The following is an 18,250-nucleotide window of genomic DNA, read 5'->3' as shown; positions in this document are numbered from 1 at the left end:
ATGCACCAACTTAATTAAGTGCCAAAAATGTTTGCTTAACATTTGTAAATTACAATCACTAACTGAGAGGGTAAAGATATATACAAAGAAAAGGTATCCAGTTGACATATAGGCCTAGAAGAGGTCAGAAGCAAAGGAGTTAAAGTGACATTTCTAAGAACATGAGTTAAGTGTCCCCAAGGCAAGCTAAATCATCTAAAATTTTAGTGACAAAAGGGATATATATATGATAACACAATAATATTGCAATAAAAAATTTCACGAAATTTACCAAAGCTTAAGTACTTTGAACCACTTTTTCTAAAAAATAACTTAAGTGCACTTACACCCCTTTGCTTCTGACTCCCTCATATGAGATAAGTTCTGGTAGCTAAAAATAAAGTACTAGATCACAATTGTGATCCACGGGAACACTGGAGGGCTTGAAGAAAGACTTAACATATAGGCAGCTTACACATCTGCTTCATCACTTCAAGTAGGAATTTCATAAGCACTATTCATGGGACGCAAGGATTGGCAAACGCAAGATTGGAAGACAGAAGACAAGGTGGGCGGGCGAACTCAAATCAAGATTTGGTCATCTATGGTCAAGAACAGCGAAAGACCGACAGCAATGGAAGCTCATCACAAAGTGACTTGAAACCCAAGCAGTCGTTAGTAAACAGTGGACACTTCAATGTTAACCCAGACAGCATTTTAAATAGTACACTATTACATTCCAAAAGTGACCATTCTTCCCGGAGTGGCTAACCGGGAAATGCTTGAGAAGCCACCCTGCATCTTCGGGAGGTCCTTGCCCTTCACGGGATTTCGTGGCTAATTCTTAATTCTTAATACAATGAGCGAGTACAAATATAGTGCTATTCGGCAGTATATATTCGAATATTTCCATGTGAATATCTAAAGCAAATTAGTTAACGAGATGTACGAGTTCGAGACAATTATCTTATACAGTACCAGTTATTTTTCCCTTTGTGATTTACTACTTACTGCATACTTCCTCTTGTACCCAAAGTAAGTTGGCTGAATTGCATCCGAGACTTACAGATTTTAGGCGAAAGACAAAGCTAACAAGGTACTACCTTCCTGTTGTTCAATTCATACACCGTACCTTTTCAGAAAAAATGAAAGAAACTTAATATATTTTACATGAACACTGCAGTCTACCCTTTTCACGTGTTTATTATTATTATTATTATTATTATTATTATTATTCCGATGAATTAAGGTGTTGTATTATCTTCCATTTCCGTGACTTCATAATTTAATCATTTGTAAGTGGGCCTAACTTAGCCCTTTCTTTTTTTAAATATATTGACGTTGAAGTGTTATGATTTTTACTAATGCAAACAGCAGTCACAATACATGATTAGTACAATTGTGCGATTTTTCTTCCACACCTTGCAGTGATGAAATAAATATCTAATAGGCCTGCTGATTAACCAGTAGTGGACAGTAATACCAAATGCTATGATATTTTAGTATGTGTAAACAGTTTTTAAATTAGGAGTTAGAATTAAATTAATTAGGAAGTTAGTGTGTTATATATGTGATTAGAAATGTTTTTCGAATTTGACCATTTCCCAAAACATAAACAAATATCTCAGGGACGTTTTTTTTTTTTTTTTTTTTTTTTTTTTTAGAATGTTGCCGCCCATAGCACATGCGCATCTGCTCTCCCCGATCCCCATTTCATTTTTAGTAATCTCTGCATCTCGCTCCCCTGAGCTGTTTTCTGTCGTCACTCATGATATGTCAATTTAATTAAAACATAAAGTAAAATCTTCGGTACACCATGCAGAGATAATTGTACTTTATCACAACGAATAATTGTAGTAATTATTATTTATTTATTACTCGTAACGTCGTAACAATATTTGATTTGGCTTGGAGGATGAGGGGAGTACGTTGCACTAAACTCGGCATGCTCAATATTAAAATCACATTGCTGCGTATGTTGTATCGTAAATAATGCAAATCGTACATTCAGTAGTAATAATTAACCATTGTCGTGGAATATTTCGCCATTATAAATGATGATGGTAAATCATATTCTTTTCCTCGAATAACGCTACTAATTGTCTTAAGGCAAGACAAACTAAGAACTATACTAGTTTGATGATGATGATGATGATAATAATAATAATAATAATACTAATAATAATAATACTAATAATAATAATAATAATAATAATAATAATAATAATAATGTCTGAAAGTAGAAGACACCGGTAGTTCACTTTCAGCAATTATAACAAATTATAGGGAACGAAATCTGAAGGAAAAACACGGAACTGAAAACAATCAACTTGCCAAAGGTAATTAACTAGATGAACAATGTAGTTTGGAAGCAAAATTTTTAATTGAACAAATTCAGACTTTCGGAAAACAAAATTGTAAATTCCATTAAATGACGCTGAAAATCTGCATACTGATATTTAACAAGTCATCAATAAATCTCAAATAAGACTGTAATATGTTTGTTATGTTTATAATCTTCGTACTCGATCAGTAATGCAAAATTAATCAAAGAATTTTCACGATACACAATGCTTAGTAATGGAACTATCCATCATTTAATAGGATTGCGAGGCGAACCTAGCGGCAGAAATTGTCATGGGAAATATCTATTGAGCAGAGTTTCCTGAATTTATTTTCTCTCAGCATAAGTTCACACTGAGGATAATTTATTATTGTGTACTTCGTTTTCGTACGCACGTCAAATATTAACCATTGATGCCTCTTTCCACAGAGCGTGACCACCTTTCAGGATTTCGAAGCTTTCAGTCAACTGAGACAGAAATAATTATTTTCTTATCACGTTGTACTAGAACAATTTCTTGCCTGACATATCTGCAAGCTATGTGTATAAATAAAGCACAACGTCATAAGACAAAGAGATTCATTGGCATGACTAACCATAACGGTACCAGGTAAGTAACGGAACATTTTTACATAATATAATTTTCTCCTTTTCATTATTATGATGTAGAAGATAAAATAATGTTAATATCACTGCCTTCATTTTCTACAATTTCTGAACAGACAGTCATCATGTTGTGGTTAGTGCCAACTCTTTTTTAGTGTCATTTCATCGACATCTGACTTTGCCGAGGGCTACTGATTATTTTGCGACAACAAAAATATGAGGGTATTTACGTCATTAACTCATTAAAGAAGTATCCTATAAGATATAACACTTTAATTTATGTTATAATTTTAATAGAATAACAAAAAAAGTGTTGAATTAAAATACTGATTTGAACAAAATTACAAAATAATATACAATGAAATATATATATATATATATATATATATATATATATATATATATATATATAAAATATGGATATTGCGTTAGTTGTTTCGTTTGAAATCCGTTGTGACTCACAATAAACACTCAAATAACAAATACAACCACACACATCCACCTTCCTAACTACTGTACTCTGCGAGATGGTGTAAACAACGCGTGCGGAGATACCTCAGATTGGGGACTGTGCTGTGTTGTCAATATTCCACTGAAATAAGTTTCTGGTGCAGGAAATATGAACAATTACTTGTGAATAATATGCACGAAATAAATCTTAATTTTTGATGATGAATGAAAATACTTTTGCCGAGCCAGATTTGTAATTTACCCATAGCTTAGGTGGTGGGCACGTTTGTCCACAGACAAGGAGCTGCGCTTAGGTTTGGTTTCCATATCCGCTTGTGCTGATAACCTCATTTGATTTTTTTCGGTGTTTTTTCCAAATGTAATTCGAATTTCAGGTAATAGGCCTAATAACTGCTCGGTCTCCTCCCGCTATTACGAATTACATCGAGAATAAATTACAAAGAACCTAGTTGATACAGGTCGTTATAGATAACCGACTGAGAATATGTTCTCCACTACCTTATATTATACACCAAACTGGGTAAATTGGGATTTTCTTTAGTGTCTTCCTTATATTTCTTATCCAAATGTGTGTTACATGCTGTGAAAGTGGAATAATCCTATTATTATTATTATTATTATTATTATTATTATTATTATTATTATTATTATTATGATTATTATTATTGAAGAGGTGGAGAAGTTAAAATATCTTGGGGCAACAGTAACAAATATAAATGATACTCGGGAGGAAATTAAACACAGAATAAATATGGGAAATGCCTGTTATTATTCGGCTGAGAAGCTTTTATCAACCAGTCTGCTGTCAAAAAATCTGAAAGTTAGAATTTATAAAACAGTTATATTACCAGTTGTTCTTTATGGTTGTGAAACTTGGACTCTCACTTTGAGAGAGGAACATAGGAGTTTGAGAATAAGGTGCTTAGGAAAATAGATGGGGCTAAAAGGAATGAAGTTACAGGAGAATGGAGAAAGTTACACAACGCAGAGCTGCACGCATTGTATTCTTCACCTGACATAATTAGGAACATTAAATCCAGACGTTTGAGATGGGCAGGGCATGTAGCACGTATGGGCGAGTTCAGAAATGCATATAGAGTGTTAGTTGGGAGGCCGGAGGGAAAAAGACCTTTAGGGAGGCCGAGACGTAGATGGGAAGATAATATTAAAATGGATTTGAGGGAGGTGGGATATGATGATAGAGAATGGATTAATCTTGCTCTGGATAGAGACCAATGGCGTGTTTATGTGAGGGCGGCAATGAACCTCCGGGTTCCTTAAAAGCCAATAAGTAAGTAAGTAAGTAAGTAATTATTATTATTATTATTATTATTATTATTATTATTATTAATATTATTACTATTACTGTCTTTAGTATTCTGTGTTATTTCATTAAAATTCAATTTTTAGAGTATATTTCAAGTAACGGAAATGATTGCTACTTGGAAATTTGAAACTTGAATTACAGTATATATGTTCCTTTTAATGTTGTTTTAATTATATTACATACATGTTAACAGGAATGTTTCTTGATTTTGGTGGGAACTCCGTTTAGAGGAAACAAAATTAAAATAAAATAGTTATTTTGTTAACGATCGTCCTTTATAAAATCGCACATTTACCCTAAATAAATGAACTTGTTGCTCTTTTATAGTTTAAATATAAATTGATATACCATTCTATTAAATAATATTGGATTTCGTTATTGTAAGCATAATTATGTTTATTTTACTCAGGTCTTTTAGGATTATTTCATGAGTTTTCCTTTCAAGAAATCTTACATTCAGACCTACTAATTCATCATACTTTACGTCGATTCCTCAGTATAATTATTGGTATACTTACATAATACTCTCAAATTTGTATCAAATTTCTCGCTCTTATGAAGTTACCACATAAACTCACCTCGTTACTTGGTTCCGTTGCAGTGCTTCTCGATTCTCCAAGATTTATGTCTGTAAAAAGTACATTTGTAATTGAATTCTTGATATTTCCCATGGGTTAAATTAATGTACACTTGGTCAAAATGAAAGTTGCCTGTCTCTTGAGCAGCGAAAATTTTCTAAGTCTCGTCAGGTGAGCGCGCAGTTCACTACCGTAAACCTCCGTGCGCCGCTTTAGTTAACTCATAATACAAGGCGCTGATTTGGGCTACCTCCACAGAATGCTTCGAATCTCCGTAGTGCATTTTTTGTTTTGTCCTTTCTTTTATTCTTTACAACTCCTTTAAGTGTAATGTAATCAAATAATTTGCTTATGTTAATTCATGTTACTTACAAATAACTACAAAATTGGTGAAAATTTGTGGTTATAATTCCAGGAAATGAGGATATAATTTGTCATTAGAATTATGGTTTTTTTATTGTTTACAATAAAATTAGTACGTTTAGTGTTTGTGTTACAATATTCACTGTTTAAACACTCTGAACGATCTGTCTGTTTTAAATCTCGTATATTAATTATTTTCTCGGAAGATTTTAGTGATTAATAGTAAGTTGTGTTCCCCATTATAACTACTAGAAGAATAGCCTATACGCAATCTTTTGAACAAAGCCTAGCTGTCTCGAGCACTCACGGAAATACCCGATTTGAACACTATCAGACGCCGGCCACTTTCATTTTGACCAAGTGTACTGTTACTTTTACTCTTCGACAGCACCACATGAAATGTTTACTGTTTTCATAAAGATAAATAAAAATATAATAATAAATAATAATAATAATAATAATGATTTATTTTAGCTGGCAGAGTTAAGGCCGTAAGGCCTTCTCTTCCACTCAACCAGCAAAAAGTGTATTGTATTTGAAGAAATGCGTCATTTGCGGCAGTGTCATCTCCGACAGTGATCATTATATGTGTGACATTTCCGACAGTATCATGTAATTGCAGGTGGTTTTTCCAATAAAACAATTTTTATCCGCTTCATTTGCGATAGTAGAAGATTCTTAAGAACTCCCAACTTTTCCCTCATAATTTTCTAGGCTTGGGACTAGCTACCCTCTTTGATGTAGATGAGGGAGGCGGTTTAAAACGTTGCATATTGTAAAATTATAGTGAAAACAATGTTTTTATGATCACAGTTTGTGCAGATATGCAACTGTTTTCATTAAGCCTTTGATATATTGTCTGTCTGAATCATATTTTCTATGAGCCGTAGGCCCACATAAACCTCACTTTTAATATATTTCGTTTTTTTTTCTTTTCCTCCTTTGTATTAAGGGCATGTCTGTCTCATAAGAAATTGCTGTATTCGATTTCTTTTTTCAGTTTTTAAAAACGAACAAGATGGAATGTGATGTTCTTGAAAGATAATTTAGTCTGCGATTTCATTCTTCCACTTTATTTTATTTTCTATATTCCTCTTATATTAATATATTATATTATATAATTTCACTGTAGCTGTAATTTTAATTTTAGTTCCCATTTTATTTTATTTTCTGTTATAGGCCTATTAATAATATATCTGAACTGCGACCGAACACGAGCGCTGCTCATTCGGTCCTCAAATTTTATTAATATTATTTTATCTCCTTTTTTTATATTGATTGTATTACTTTATTTCTATTTCTATTGTTTGTAATTATATTCTGTATTCTGTGTAAATAATAATAATAATAATAATAATAATAATAATAATAATAATAATAATACTTACTTACTGGCTTTTAAGGAACCCGGAGGTTCATTAACGCCCTTACATAAGCCCGTCAGTGGTCCCTATCCTGAGCAAGATTAATCCATTCTCTATCATCATATCCCACCTCCCTCAAATCCATTTTAATATTATCTTGCCATCTACGTCTCGGCCTCCCTAAAGGTCTTTTTCCCTCCGGCCTCCCAACTAACACTCTATATGCATTTCTGGATTCGTCCATACATGCTACATGCCCTGCCCATCTCAAACGTCTGGATTTAATGTTCCTAATTATGTCAGGTGAAGAATACAATGCGTGCAGTTCTGTGTTGTGTAACTTTCTCCATTCTCCTGTAACTTCATCCCTCTTAGCCCCAAATATTTTCCTAAGCACCTTATTCTCAAACACCCTTAACCTATGTTCCTCTCTCAAAATTGAGAGTCCAAGAGTCAAATAAGTCAAATAATAATAATAATAATAATAATAATAATAATAATAATAATAATATAACTGCAATGTTGGTTCTGTGTCTTCTTTTGTAACTGTTCCACATACTGAAGGGTATTTTGTCATTTACAAACTACTCATAGGCTATACAAACTAGTCGTTGAATTCTGTTACTTTCTGGTCGTTAGGTGAATCTTCCATGACATAATAATATAACCAGCCACTTTCAAAGTCCTCAGGCTATAAGAACACCAATGATGCACACATACGCATGTGAAGTCGAATCGCTTGGTCCTCGTTGTAAAGCTGGACTAAATCAGTGTTGAACCTTACGCCAAATTCACTGGTAACGAGACACAGGAAGAGGAGTATAAAGATAAATTATGGGTCTGTCGCAAATGGTGCACTTGTTTATCATGTAGTTGTGAGGAATATTAGCACTGTCGGGAGTGACACACAGTCGCAAATGACCCTGTCGCAAATATCGCGGACTCGTGTCTGACGGAATCCTTCCATGAATTGTTTTATGCATCACCTACAACAAGAACACGGATAGACACAAAACTTTTTGTTACTGAAATCCTCTAAGTCGCAACGCTTGTGTTATAGTTTTAATAACGACTGAAAACAGCTAAAATAATAAATAGGCATAGACAGGCGGGTTTATTACCACAAATACGATGAATTTTAATAAAGAAACAGTCATTTGTAACCCGCAGGTTTTTCGAGGTACGTAGTACATGGCTCTTAGAATGATTGGTTTGAATAAATGTTTCGACTGCCTGAGAGGGTTTTATTCCCGATTTTTTTTCGTACTTTTCAATGTCGAATCTCTAGTCCAGATGATTCTAGGTAATATTACTTTAAAACGGAAATACGTAATCGATCGAAACACAATGTGATTCTTTTGATTCAGGTATGGAATTCATAATTCACACTGCTATGCTAGATAACCGTATTACAAATTTCTTCCACGGTAGGCTTAATTATTAGTACTAGAATTAAAATATTATTTTGTTGTTCCAAAATAAAAAAAATCCTTAACCGTAACAATTTGTTAAGGTTGTCGGGAGTAAATTCTATAATATTGTTTGTTAGTGGTATCATTTGCTTTCCTCCCTGGATATGACTAACTCTTAATACTGAATTATGTTCCATGTGAGATACTTGTAGTTTCGTCAATAGTAATAACTCTCATACCTTTTACATTTGTAAACATCTATAAAATTTATATCTTTCGTATTGTAATTAATACAATTCGTGATTTTGGATGACATTAATTATTTTCACACAGAGTCCATCGAATGAATAATGTGAATGACTTCTTTTTTAAATACTCTTCGCTTTTTGTTAAAATACCACGACAAGAATCTTTTTTTACGTTGTCGATATTGTTCAACTGTATTATAGCATGTATATATGTATGTATGTATATGTATGTATGTATGTATGTATGTATGTATGTATGTATGTATGTATGTATCTATTTATGTATGTATGTATATGTGTATGTATGTATATATATGTATGATCTGGGTTCCGAATATTGCGGATAGATGACAGTGCTGTGACCCATTTTCAAGTTGCACGCCACTTCGGCGGGCCACGCTGTAGATAATGTGTATCTGTGGAAAGTTATGTTGTGTACTAGGGTGAGTATATGTGAAAGTGTTCGTGTACGTGTAGTGTATGGAATGAGTGTTGATGATGATGAAGATGAGGAAGAGAGAAAGGGGAAACCCGGTGCCTGCCCGTAGCCTACTCCTATCGAATAGGACCAAGGCGGCCGCCAGGCTTAACGTCGCCGTCCGACGGACGAATGACTATCAACAATAATATATGTCTTGTCTTCATATACAATGTGGAAAGATTTGGGATTTAATCCAGATATATTGGTGCACACTCTATTGATTATAAATTATTGACCGCCATTTCTTCTAGTCCAGAGATAGAAATTTTACATGAAAATTTCTGACCCCGCCAGGAATCGAACCTGGGCCGGCTAGTCTGGAGACAGACACGCTACCAGAGAGCTAACTCAGTGAACATATAATTATTATTAATATTGTTATTATTATTATTATTATTATTATTATTATTATTATTATTATTGACGTTTGAGATGGGCAGGGCATGTAGCACGTATGGGCGAATCCAGAAATGCATATAGAGTGTTAGTTGGGAGACCGGAGGGAAAAAGACCTTTAGGGAGGCCGAGACGTAGATGGGAGGATAATATTAAAATGGATTTGAGGGAGGTGGGGTATGATGATAGAGACTGGATTAATCTTGCACAGGATAGGGATCGCTGGCGGGCTTATGTGAGGGCGGCAATGAACCTTCGGGTTCCTTAAAAGCCATTTGTAAGTAAGTAAGTAAGTAAGTATTATTATTATTATTAAAACAGGATAGTGATCGATGGCGGGCTTATGAGAGGGCGGCAATGAACCTGCGGGTTCCTTAAAAGCCATTTGTAAGTTTGTAAGTTATTATTAATATACTGGCTAGTTTAAGGCGATATAGTATTGTAAAAAGAACAATATACTAACATATTACAAAATAATAACAACATTGAAGCAATAAAAATGAAAATAATACCCCAATACAACAAAGTAAAGTACAGGTCTATAAAATAGAATATAACAAAAGCAACTTAGTTAATATAAAATGAAGAGGGAACACGTAAGGAAAAAATACAAGAAATGGAATATATTAGTAAATAAAAAAAAAGAAATAAGCTATAAATAAAAGCCACAATTAAAAACTATGGTGGTAAATTAATATTGTGACCAAGGTAATGTAGTGATGGTAATATATATATATATATATATATAAACTATAGCGGGGGAAAGAAATTTGAATTGAAGAAGTGCAGTTACACTTTATTTCTTACTTACTTATACTTAGGGTAAGGTTGCTATCAGTGGGCCGGTTCCTTCGATGAGCCGGCTCGATTTCTCCATAGGTATTGACAATAGGCACACTCTGGTGGCTGCTTAGTGTACTTCCGGTTGCCAGAATATCGCTCTATTAGTTGTGAGTTGTTCGACGCAGACACAAAGTAGCAGTGAAAGAAGGTAAGCTTTTCACGTTTTTCTTCTAATTTACTAATGTAATGAAGGAAATGTTTCTGTCAAATATTAATACTGTATAAATTTCTACAGATAGTCTCTGAAAGTACGACAAATTCTCGTTATTTAGTCATATTTACATTATAAATTAGTTACTGGGAACGGAGACAGGGTCATTTTAAACGATACAGTGCTAGTTGCCTTCAATGAGCCACTCCCAGTTGCTATGAATGGGCTAGTAGCCCAATGGTGGAAACCGTACCCGCGTGCAGTCTCGTAACTACTGTTTCGAATTAGTTAACCAAGAGTTGGCTTAATATGTGTATAATGTAAACGAATGATTAGTTGTACATGCATATATTAATAAATATGTATGTTTTCTTTCCTAGATGCCGTCGAATATGAAATATGGTCAGTGGCAGGAAGATGATATGAGTCGCGCTTTAGCTGCAGTACGAAATGGTTACATGGGTGTCAAGGAGGCTGCCAGAACATATAGTGTGCCCAGGGTAACATGATATAGACATTTAACGGGCAGAATTGTTCTGCTGTTGAACATAAAAAAAATTATAGATAACATAGAAGTGGAAAATGAACTTGTTGCTCATGTTCTCAAACTTGAGGAATTTATGTTGGTATTACACTAAGAGAACTGCGCTTGCTAGCTTTTGATATAGCAGAAAGGAACGAAATCCCTCATAGATTAAGTAAAGAAAAGAGAATCGCCGGAAAAAAAATGGTATTATGCATTTATGAGGAGACATTCCGAATTTAACTTGGGTCAACCAGAGTCGACCTCTTTTTCTCGAGCTAAGGGGTTTAATAAAGAAAACGTAAGTCACTATTTTGACACCTTGCAGAAAATTGTTGATGAAAACCAGCTCGAATCAACGCGAGTATTCAACGTTTATGAGATTGGCTTATCAAGTATGTAAAGGAAACCTAGAAAGGTGTTTGCCTTCAAAGGTAAAAGAGCAGCAGGTTCCACTACTACTCAAGTTTGCTGCACAAGTGTTGCGTATCAATATGTTCCACGACTGATCATCTACAAACGTTCGCGTTCTGCGGAAGGGTTAGAAGATGGAAGTCCACCGGAAACAATTTTTGCTTATAATCCTGAAAGTGGATACATTAAAAAAGATGTATTTGTGAAGTGGTTAGGCCCTAAGGCATTTCATCGACACTGTCCGTCCTTCAAAGAAAAGAGAAATCTTGCTTCTTCTCGATGGACATTCAACTCACACCCGAAATCTCGGTGCTCTAGATATTGCTCGAGAGAATGGGGCCATCATGCTTCCAGGACACACTACTCATAGGTTGCAGTCACTGGACGTGTCGTGTTTTAAGAATTTGAGTAGGCAAACATGAATTTGTTACCCAATTTCATATTCCACGACTGTCTGGTAAAGCGTATGGACTGGCGGCAACAATAGAGACTGCAGTGAATGGATTTGCAAAAACAGGAATTTGGTCAGTCAACAGGGATGTGTTCCAAGATTGCCATTTTGTGGCAGCGATACAGTTTGAAAGAGATGATATTCCCGTTATGGAAGCTTCTACAATTGAGCCTGTAAATGAGGAAATTCCAGAACCAAATAGGCCTTATACCGTGATTCTAGAAAAAGGAGTAATAGCATCTGGAAGTCAAGATAGTTTAGAATCTCTTCCAGCTGATGCAGCAACATTGACACAAAAATTGCAAGTTTCCTTGGGTGAAATCTCTCCTATACCGAACAAAATTTCTCTCGGAAGAAGTGCAAATAAAGCTAAAAAAAAGATAGTGATCACGAGTAGTCCGTACAAGCAGAGACTGGAAGAGGTAAAACGCAAACAACTAAAAGGAAACATCTTGAAAATTCTGCACCCGAGAAGTCAGCTCAAACCAAACTCTCGTTCTCTTCAAAAGGTTAAAAGAGGTGTAATTCTAACAAGGAGTCATGGTATTGTGGCATCTGTTGAAATTACATAAAAGAAGATATGATTCACTGTCTGTCATGTAACGAGTGGGTTCATGAGAATTGTTCTGGTGTTCAAAAGGAGCCAAAGTGTTCAATTACGAAAACTATTCCTAAAGTGTGACAATATTTTATAAAAGTTTTGTTTTGTCTCATGAATTCATGGTTTTCATTGCACGTTCATTTTTAAGTCTTCAGTTTTTTTATTTGGTCAGCCAAAGAGAGGAGAAGGATAGAGTTTAATTGGCTTAACAATAAGTAATGGTATTTATAGATCCAATACTTCAATTGTCTTTATATGTTTTGTTTTCAGTGTATATAAATTGTTGTTTTTTATTAGGCCTTAAACTTTGGTTATTTTGAAATGTTTCACTTCTGTTTAATCACACTATAGAAAAAAATAGGGCTAAAGTGTTTTCTTTTTATTTCTGTAAGATCGTAAATCATTTGAGATAGAAATGGTGGTCTTAGCCTGATTACAAACTAACAATGATGTATTTCGTTTTTCTGTGTTGATGAAATATCTGAAGATTTTTAAAGTGCCCTAGTGGTCTTTCTTGGGCTCTAATACACGTTTTGTGGTTCCATATGGCAACACACTCCTCCTATTAGTGCCGAAGATATTGTGTATTGGCATTTATTTAGATGTGAGTCGTTATTTAACAATTTTATTCTGCACCCCATTCATGGAAACTACCTGGCCCAATGAAGGAAACCAGTCTCCTTCATTGGGCCGATGATGCTTATTTTCATTTTCCAAATATTTCATTAAGATCGAATACTTACAACTTCTATTTGTAGCGTAGTGAAATACAGAAGATAATATTTAAGTTTGCTTGAAAAAGGAAATAAATATTACTTTATCCGAGAATATTATTTAATATTTATTATAAGTGGCCCATTGATGGCAACCTTACCCTACTTACTTACGGCTTTTAAGGAACCCGGAGTTTCATTGCCGCCATCACGTAAGCCCGCCATCGATCCCTATTCTGTGCAAGATTAATCCAGTCTCTATCATCTTATCCCACCTCCCTCAAATCTATTTTAATATTATCCTCCCATCTAAGTCTCGGTCTCCCCAAAGGTCTTTTTTTCCAGCCTCCCAACTAACACTCTGTATGTACAGTTTTTTTCTAAAACTTGATAATCTAAACAGTTTCCGACAGTTGTGGTAGAGAATTCCAGAAACGAGCAACAGAAATGGCGAAAGATGAACAGTAGAAGAATTTTCTATATTTACAAGTAGAGAATGTGATATGGTGTTGTGAACGAATATCTATATGTGATAGGAGAAAAATTTTTCAAAACTAGAAGCTAAATAGCTAGGGTTAGGTTTGTGATGAATATTGAGAGTAACGTTAGAGATAGAATTTTTCTGCGTTCTTTGAGATGGACCCAAGACAGCATATTAAGTGAAGGTGAGATGCAGTCAGATCTACGAATGTTAGCAATAAATCGAACACTTGCATTATGAAGGCGCTGTACTAGAGATTGTCACATAATCGATATATTGTAAGGTATCAATACACAGTATCCTGCTTAGATTGATCGAGAAATAAATGCTCACCACTTAAAATCATATTAAGATATTGTTGTGATTTACATATGACAAGGCTGAGGAACTGTCCCAGTTTCTGCAACAAAGTTGGGAAACATCTGCATGCATAATTTTCGTTTGTTTATGTGTAATTTTCGTTTGTTTGTGCGTAACTTTCGTTTGTTTGTTCCTAGGGGACTAAAACAAGACTGGCGGCGTTTTGTAGGAGAACACGCTATTGTAAACATGTGGAAACTACAACAGAAAGTTCAGTGCGTGCTAGCAGTACCGGATTTAGGCCTAGGCAACCTAGGCATTTGCCTTTATTCTACGAAACTCCTTATTTATTTACAAAGACACTCTTTCAACATTCCCAAAAACGGGATTGTCTAATTGGAAATCAAATTAGATGTGTGTTTATTATTTATCGCTATGAATAGTAACCACAACTCTCAGTTACAATTCCAATATTATTATGTCGTCAACAATACTATTTAATCACTATCCAACATGTGCAAATATAATTCGATATGAAAGTCACAACGGATCCATTCAAGAGCTCTTGACGAGATGTCTGCCAAATTTTTCAAAACATGACCATTCCATGCCTTTCAGCAACTTATTGGATCGTACCCTCGTTATAGAGGAATTAGTTGAGTATATTTCGAATAAGGCAAATCTTTTTCCTCATAATTTTCAATATTTCTCATTTACATGCATTTATATATACTCGCGTATAAAATACTTTCTGGTCGTTGAGTGTACTCATTCAATATATATATATTAAATACATGATTTTTGCTGTAAGATGTGAGTGTTGGGCTACATTAGTGATGATTTTTACGGTATGAGAGTTCATGGTCTTCACATCATAATATACAAGATGTAAAATTACCCAATAATAATGAACTACGTATCAACTTCGCTATCAAAGAAGGAATATGAAAAGAAGAAACATATCTGTTGAGGCCTGTTTTTTATTTTATTTTATTGGGTTATTTTACGACGCTTTATCAACATCTAGGTTATTTAGCGTTTGAATGAAATGAAGGTGATAATGCCGGTGAAATGAGTCCGGGGTCCAGCACCGAAAGTTACCCAGCTCGAATTGGGTTGAGGGAAAACCCCGGAAAAAACCTCAACCAGGTAACTTGCCCCGACCGGGATTCGAACCCGGGCCACCTGGTTTCGCCGCCAGACGCGCTGACCGTTACTCCACAGGTGTGGACTTTGAGGCCTGTAATATAATATAATCTTCCGAAATAAGTTCACGCTTATTCGGATAAACTTGCTCCACATTTTCTTGCCGATTGCTATAAAATTTGAATTTCTTATTCTCTACAGAGATATCTTGCAGTGTGAAATTTAATAATTTTTAGTTCATAATATTAGTTTCTAATGTTGTAAAATCCTTCCTAGATTAAAATTGGAACGACAGTATATAGGATATACGAAGCTATGTGAAATGCCTATACAAGAGTTAAATTCTCTCACATTTACTTGCTTACAAATGACTTTTAAGATTCATTGCAGCCTTAGCATAAGCCCGCCATCGGTTCCTATCCTGAGCAAGATTAATCCAGTCCCTACCATCATATTACACTTCCCTCAAATCTATTTTAATATTATCCTCCCATCTACGCCTTGGCCTCCCCAGAGGCCTTTTCCTCACAGGTCTTTCAACTAACACTCTACATGGTTTTCTATATTTGCACATTACGTGCTACATGCCCTGCCCATATCAAACGTCTGGATTTAATGTCCCTAATTATGCTAGGTGAAGAATACAATGTGTGCAGTTCTGAATTATATAACTTTCTTCATTCTCCTGTAACTTCATCCCTCTTAGTCCGAAAAATTTCGTAATCACCTTATTCTCGAATACTCGTAACCTCTGTTCCTCTTTCGAAGTGAGAGTCAAAGTTTCACAACCATACAGAACAACCGGTAATATAACTGTTTTTAAAATTCTAACTTTCAGTTCTTTTCAGACCAGACTGGATGATAAAAACTTCACAGCCGAATAACAATAGGCATTTTTTACATTAATTCTGCGTTTAATTTCCTCTCGGCTGTAATTTATATTTGTTACTGTTGCTCTTAGGTACTTGAATTTTTCCACCTTTTCAAAGGATAAATTTCAGTTTTTTATATTTACATTTCGTAATATCTTCTGGTCACAAGACATAATCATATAATTTCTTCGGAGTTTACTTCCAAAGCATTCTCTGGTTGAGGTTCCGGCTGATATGTGCATCTATTATCAGGCAATACATCTCACCTGACGATATGTGTCAGAGAAAGAACAATATTGTTTGTATGCATCTGAAGTCTGACTAGTGTAATATGTAGCTAGTCGGCGATGTATGCAATGGAGGGGGTAAGAAACTGGCCACCCTATCCCATTATCTCTTGCCTAGTTGCCTCATAAGTGGTGCCTTCTTGGTATCATTTGTGAGGTGCACTGACAGTTAACTGAATAATAACTTTCAAAGCTATCTCCTCACTTGCTTCAAGTAAAATTCCCTTTGTCTCTAATCGTTTATGGGTTTTCTCCTAACACGTCATTCGCATAAACAAGCAGCTGATATAACCAGTTAAATTCCAAAATCTCTGTGTTTTCCTGTACCGTACTTTCCTAATGGCATATTCTAGAGCAAAGTTAAAAAGTAAAGGTGATAATGTATCTCCTTACTTTTAGACCTCGGTGAAAAGGAAAAGCGTCAGACAGAGACTGACCTATACTGACTCTGCAGTATGTTTAACTGACACACATTTCAATTAATCGCACTAGTTTCTTGGAAATACCAAATTCCATAAAAATATTATATGAAACTTCTCTCTTAACCGAGTCATATGTATTTTTGAAATCTATGAATAAGTGACGTACTGTGTCATTATACTGGCATTTTTTCTCCAATATCTGTCGAATACAAAAAATACGATTAATACTAGATCTATTACGCCTGAAATCACATTGGTGACCGCCAATAATTTCATCTATATAAGGAGTTAATCTTCTTAAAATAATATTGGACACAATTTTGTATGACGTCAATAAAAATAATATACCTCGAAAGCTACTACAGTTAGTCTTTTCCCCTTATTAAAGATAGGTACAATTATGGACTCCTTCCATTGTTCGGGTATAATTTCCTTTCCCAAATAGCATATATAAACTCTCATAGTAGAAAGAAAAATTATCACAAAATTAGACTTGTGGAATATGGTAGATTAGCGAAGAGATGAGAGTATACGAGGTGTTTCGCAGTGTTTCACGTATTTAAGAAATGTGCAGTGTTAAAAAGACTGTTAAATTTGTGGAGAGTACGCTGTGCATTATTATTAATACCGCTATCATTATTATTATTATTCCTATTATTAATACTTTCATTATCATCATCATCATTATCTTCGCCACCATTATTCTCAATACAAGACATGTGATGCATAATTCATTAAACTGGTGCATGAAGCAGGTGGGACTTGCAACATAATAGCTGTTCACTACATTTTATTTCAGAGTAATGAGTGAGTGTCTTTAAGGGGTTCAGGCAATTAGTTTCAGATTTAGAGAATATTACTGCTTTTGAAATTTTATTATTATTGTTATATTTTCTGAAGGGATTTTGATATTTTAAGAGTTGTTTGTTTATTATTATTATTATTATTATTATTATTATTATTATTATTATTATTATTATTATCATTATGCACAAGGACAAGCGGTCGCCTTATAACTGCTGAACTTGCTCGTTTTCTTTTTCGTAATATGAAAGAAAATTTGTCATTGAAATATAGTAAGATAGGAAGATTTCCTCATAATGTGGTTAACATGGTGACTACAATGAATGTCTAGTTGGTATAAGAAGGAGATAATATCCACTATCATTCCAAAATTAAATCTGTGTCATCTAGTTGTCTAAATTTGTAACCATAAACACTTTTGATCAAGCCATGTCAGATGTCAGATATACAGTATTTTTATGATTAATTAAATAATAATGGTAATTATAATAATAATAATAATTATTATTATTATTATTATTATTATTATTATTATTATTATTATTATTATTAGACTTCGTTGAATTGCCACACGCAGCATGCAATCAGGTTGCCGATGTACGGTAGTATAGAAGAGGTGAGCGACCTCCCGGTCTCGTAGTATAAGCAGTTCATGTTAAGAGTTGTGACCGGT

At 34.4% G+C, this 18,250-nt stretch overlaps 1 long non-coding RNA gene across 1 annotated transcript in view; it reads right to left on the bottom strand.

Annotated features, from left to right (window-relative positions):
- Positions 1-18,250, bottom strand: part of LOC138711831 (uncharacterized) — a 55,747-nt gene that overhangs the window by 17,684 nt on the left and 19,813 nt on the right. Inside the window, exon 2 of the long non-coding RNA XR_011335486.1 lies at positions 5,306-5,355. This is a non-coding gene — a long non-coding RNA (uncharacterized lncRNA). The remainder of the gene's footprint in view (positions 1-5,305; positions 5,356-18,250) is intronic.

This window comes from Periplaneta americana, chromosome 13 (genome assembly GCF_040183065.1).
Source record: "Periplaneta americana isolate PAMFEO1 chromosome 13, P.americana_PAMFEO1_priV1, whole genome shotgun sequence".
Classification (NCBI taxonomy): domain Eukaryota; kingdom Metazoa; phylum Arthropoda; class Insecta; order Blattodea; family Blattidae; genus Periplaneta; species Periplaneta americana.
This window is presented reverse-complemented; position numbering and strand designations above follow the sequence as displayed.